The sequence below is a fragment of the Salvelinus fontinalis genome, chromosome 20, assembly GCF_029448725.1.
Source record: "Salvelinus fontinalis isolate EN_2023a chromosome 20, ASM2944872v1, whole genome shotgun sequence".
NCBI classification, from domain to species: Eukaryota; Metazoa; Chordata; class Actinopteri; order Salmoniformes; family Salmonidae; genus Salvelinus; species Salvelinus fontinalis.
This window is the reverse complement of record NC_074684.1, coordinates 45,297,384-45,302,383: the sequence shown is the minus strand read 5'-3', so window position 1 is coordinate 45,302,383 and position 5,000 is coordinate 45,297,384. Positions and strand designations below refer to the sequence as shown.

Here is a 5,000-nt window from a genome sequence, read left to right as displayed (position 1 = left end):
ATCTGGATCTGGTCTGGGTCTGGATCTGGTCTGGGTCTGGATCTGGGTCTGGGTCTGGGTCTGGTCTGTGTCTGGGTCTGGGTATGGGTCTGGTCTGGTCTGGTCTGGTCTGGGTCTGGGTCTGGTCTGGTCTGGGTATGGGTCTGGGTCTGGGTCAGGTCTTGGTATGGGTCTTGTCTGGGTATGGGTCTGGTCTGGATCTGGTCTGGGTCTGGGTCTGGATCTGGTTTTGTCTGGATCTGGTCTGGGTCTGGTCTGGGTCTGGGTCTGGTCTGTGTCTGGGTCTGGTCTGGTCTGGGTCTGGGTCTGGTCTGGGTCTGGGTCTGGTCTGTGTCTGGGTCTGGGTCTGGATCTGGTCTGGGTCTGGTCTGGGTCTGGGTCTTGTCTGGTCTGGGTCTGGGTCTGGGTCTGGTCTGGTCTGTGTCTGGGTCTGGGTCTGGGTCTGAGTCTGGTCTGGGTCTGGATCTGGTTTTGTCTGGATCTGGTCTGGGTCTGGTCTGGGTCTGGGTCTGGTCTGTGTCTGGGTCTGGTCTGGTCTGGGTCTGGGTCTGGTCTGGGTCTGGGTCTGGTCTGTCTCTGGGTCTGGGTCTGGTCTGGGTCTGGGTCTGGTCTGGGTCTGGGTCTTGTCTGGTCTGGGTCTGGGTCTGGTCTGGTCTGTGTCTGGGTCTGGGTCTGGGTCTGAGTCTGGTCTGGGTCTGGTCTGGTCTGGGTCTGGGTCTGGTCTGGGTCTGGGTCTGGGTCTGAGTCTGGTTTGGGTCTGGTCTGGATCTGGTCTGGATCTGATCTGGGTCTGGTCTGGGTCTGGTCTGGGTCTGGGTCTGGGTCTGGTCTGGGTCTGGTCTGGGTCTGGTCTGGGTCTGGTCTGTGTCTGGGTCTGGATCTGGATCTGGTCTGGGTCTGGTCTTGTCTGGGTCTGGTCTGGTCTGGGTCTGGGTCTGGGTCTGGGTCAGGTCTTGGTATGGGTCTTGTCTGGGTATGGGTCTGGTCTGGGTCTGGTCTGGGTATGGGTCTTGTCTGATCTGGGTCTGGATCTGGATCTGGTCTGGGTCTGAGTCTGGTCTGGGTCTGAGTCTGGGTCTGAGTCTGGTCTGGGTCTGAGTCTGGGTCTGGATCTGGTCTGGATCTGATCTGGGTCTGGTCTGGGTCTGGGTCTGGTCTGGGTCTGGTCTGGGTCTGGTCTGGGTCTGGTCTGGATCTGGTCTGGGTCTGGTCTGGTCTGGGTCTGGATCTGGGTCTGGTCTGGGTCTGGTCTGTGTCTGGGTCTGGGTCTGGATCTGGTCTGGGTCTGGTCTGGTCTGGGTCTGGGTCTGGTCTGGGTCTGGTCTGGGTCTGGGTCTGGGTCTGGTCTGGGTCTGGGTCTGGGTCTGGGTCTGGGTCTGGTCTGGGTCTGGTCTGGGTCTGGGTCTGGATCTGGTTTTGTCTGGGTCTGGTCTGGTCTGGGTCTGGGTCTGGTCTGTGTCTGGGTCTGGGTCTGGATCTGGTCTGGGTCTGGTCTGGGTCTGGGTCTGGTCTGGTCTGGGTCTGGATCTGGGTCTGGATCTGGTCTGGGTCTGGGTCTGGGTCTGGATCTGATCTGGGTCTGGTCTGGTCTGGGTCTGGTCTGGGTCTGGTCTGTGTCTGGGTCTGGGTCTGGATCTGGTCTGGGTCTGGTCTGGTCTGGGTCTGGGTCTGGTCTGGTCTGGGTCTGGATCTGGGTCTGGATCTGGTCTGGGTCTGGGTCTGGGTCTGGATCTGATCTGGGTCTGTTCTGGTCTGGGTCTGGTCTGGGTCTGGTCTGTGTCTGGGTCTGGTCTGTGTCTGGGTCTGGGTCTGGTCTGGGTCTGGATCTGGTTTTGTCTGGGTCTGGTCTGGTCTTGGTATGGGTCTTGTCTGGGTCTGGATCTGGTCTCGGTCTGGGTCTGGTCTGGGTCTGGATCTGGATCTGGTCTGGGTCTGGATCTGGTCTGGGTCTGGATCTGGTCTGGGTCTGGATCTGGGTCTGGGTCTGGGTCTGGTCTGTGTCTGGGTCTGGGTATGGGTCTGGTCTGGTCTGGTCTGGTCTGGGTCTGGGTCTGGTCTGGTCTGGGTATGGGTCTGGGTCTGGGTCAGGTCTTGGTATGGGTCTTGTCTGGGTATGGGTCTGGTCTGGATCTGGTCTGGGTCTGGGTCTGGATCTGGTTTTGTCTGGATCTGGTCTGGGTCTGGTCTGGGTCTGGGTCTGGTCTGTGTCTGGGTCTGGTCTGGTCTGGGTCTGGGTCTGGTCTGGGTCTGGGTCTGGTCTGTGTCTGGGTCTGGGTCTGGATCTGGTCTGGGTCTGGTCTGGGTCTGGGTCTGGTCTGGGTCTGGGTCTGGTCTGGGTCTGGGTCTTGTCTGGTCTGGGTCTGGGTCTGGTCTGGTCTGTGTCTGGGTCTGGGTCTGGGTCTGGGTCTGGTCTGGGTCTGGTCTGGTCTGGGTCTGGGTCTGGTCTGGGTCTGGGTCTGGGTCTGAGTCTGGTTTGGGTCTGGTCTGGATCTGGTCTGGATCTGATCTGGGTCTGGTCTGGGTCTGGTCTGGGTCTGGGTCTGGGTCTGGTCTGGGTCTGGTCTGGGTCTGGTCTGGGTCTGGTCTGGGTCTGGGTCTGGATCTGGATCTGGTCTGGGTCTGGGTCTGGGTCTGGTCTTGTCTGGGTCTGGTCTGGTCTGGGTCTGGGTCTGGGTCTGGGTCAGGTCTTGGTATGGGTCTTGTCTGGGTATGGGTCTGGTCTGGGTCTGGTCTGGGTCTGGTCTGGGTCTGGTCTGGGTATGGGTCTTGTCTGATCTGGGTCTGGATCTGGATCTGGTCTGGGTCTGAGTCTGGTCTGGGTCTGAGTCTGGGTCTGAGTCTGGTCTGGGTCTGAGTCTGGGTCTGGATCTGGTCTGGATCTGATCTGGGTCTGGTCTGGGTCTGGGTCTGGTCAGGGTCTGGTCTTGGTCTGGTCTGGCTCTGGTCTGGATCTGGTCTGGGTCTGGTCTGGTCTGGGTCTGGATCTGGGTCTGGTCTGGGTCTGGTCTGTGTCTGGGTCTGGGTCTGGATCTGGTCTGGGTCTGGTCTGGTCTGGGTCTGGGTCTGGTCTGGGTCTGGTCTGGGTCTGGGTCTGGGTCTGGTCTGGGTCTGGTCTGGGTCTGGGTCTGGGTCTGGGTCTGGTCTGGGTCTGGTCTGGGTCTGGGTCTGGATCTGGTTTTGTCTGGGTCTGGTCTGGTCTGGGTCTGGGTCTGGTCTGTGTCTGGGTCTGGGTCTGGATCTGGTCTGGGTCTGGTCTGGGTCTGGGTCTGGTCTGGTCTGGGTCTGGATCTGGGTCTGGATCTGGTCTGGGTCTGGGTCTGGGTCTGGATCTGATCTGGGTCTGGTCTGGTCTGGGTCTGGTCTGGGTCTGGTCTGTGTCTGGGTCTGGTCTGTGTCTGGGTCTGGGTCTGGTCTGGGTCTTGATCTGGTTTTGTCTGGGTCTGGTCTGGTCTTGGTATGGGTCTTGTCTGGGTCTGGATCTGGTTTTGTCTGGGTCTGGTCTGGTCTGGGTCTGGATCTGGATCTGGTCTGGGTCTGGATCTGGTCTGGGTCTGGATCTGGTCTGGGTCTGGATCTGGGTCTGGGTCTGGGTCTGGTCTGTGTCTGGGTATGGGTCTGGTCTGGTCTGGTCTGGTCTGGGTCTGGGTCTGGTCTGGTCTGGGTATGGGTCTGGGTCTGGGTCAGGTCTTGGTATGGGTCTTGTCTGGGTATGGGTCTGGTCTGGATCTGGTCTGGGTCTGGGTCTGGATCTGGTTTTGTCTGGATCTGGTCTGGTCTGGGTCTGGTCTGGGTCTGGGTCTGGTCTGTGTCTGGGTCTGGTCTGGTCTGGGTCTGGGTCTGGTCTGGGTCTGGGTCTGGGTCTGGTCTGTGTCTGGGTCTGGGTCTGGATCTGGTCTGGGTCTGGTCTGGGTCTGGGTCTGGTCTGGGTCTGGGTCTGGGTCTGGTCTGGGTCTGGGTCTTGTCTGGTCTGGGTCTGGGTCTGGGTCTGGTCTGTGTCTGGGTCTGGGTCTGGGTCTGGGTCTGAGTCTGGTCTGGGTCTGGTCTGGGTCTGGGTCTGGTCTGGGTCTGGGTCTGGGTCTGGGTCTGAGTCTGGTTTGGGTCTGGTCTGGATCTGGTCTGGATCTGATCTGGGTCTGGTCTGGGTCTGGTCTGGGTCTGGGTCTGGGTCTGGTCTGGGTCTGGTCTGGGTCTGGTCTGGGTCTGGTCTGGGTCTGGATCTGGATCTGGTCTGGGTCTGGGTCTGGGTCTGGTCTTGTCTGGGTCTAGTCTGGTCTGGGTCTGGGTCTGGGTCTGGGTCAGGTCTTGGTATGGGTCTTGTCTGGGTATGGGTCTGGTCTGGGTCTGGCCTGGGTCTGGTCTGGATCTGGTCTGGGTCTGGGTCTGGTCTGGTCTGGTCTGGTCTGGATCTGGTCTGGGTCTGGGTCTGGTCTGGTCTGGGTCTGGTCTGGGTCTGGGTCTCGGTCTGGTCTGGGTCTGGGTCTGGTCTGGTCTGGGTCTGGTCTGGGTCTGGGTCTGGGTCAGGTCTTGGTATGGGTCTTGTCTGGGTCTGGGTCTGGTCTGGTCTGGATCTGGTCTGGGTCTGGTCTGGTCTGGTCTGGGTCTGGTCTGGTTTTGGTCTGGGTCTGGGTCTGGGTCTGGTCTTGGTATGGGTCTTGTCTGGGTATGGGTCTGGTCTGGGTCTGCCCTGGGTCTGGTCTGGGTCTGGTCTGGTCTGGGTCTGGTCTGGTCTGGATCTGGTCTGGGTCTGGGTCTGGTCTGGTCTGGTCTGGGTCTGGGTCTGGGTCTGGGTCTGGGTCTGGTCTGGGTCTTTCATGTAGAGGTGGTTTGAGGATGGAATTACTTTTCTTGAAATGGCAGCTGCCTGAAATCTACTGCATGTACTCAGTTTGTTTTGTAGGCAACTGCTACTACTGTAATGGAAAGAGAGATCCTCAACTGCTACTACTGTAATGGAAAGAGAGATCATCAACTGCTACTATTGTAATGTAAAGAGAGATCCT

The 5,000-nt window shown here is 59.3% G+C and overlaps 1 protein-coding gene across 1 annotated transcript in view; it reads left to right on the top strand.

Annotated features, from left to right (window-relative positions):
* Window positions 1-5,000, top strand: part of LOC129817910 (steroid hormone receptor ERR2-like) — a 179,488-nt gene that overhangs the window by 38,929 nt on the left and 135,559 nt on the right. The window lies entirely within an intron of this gene.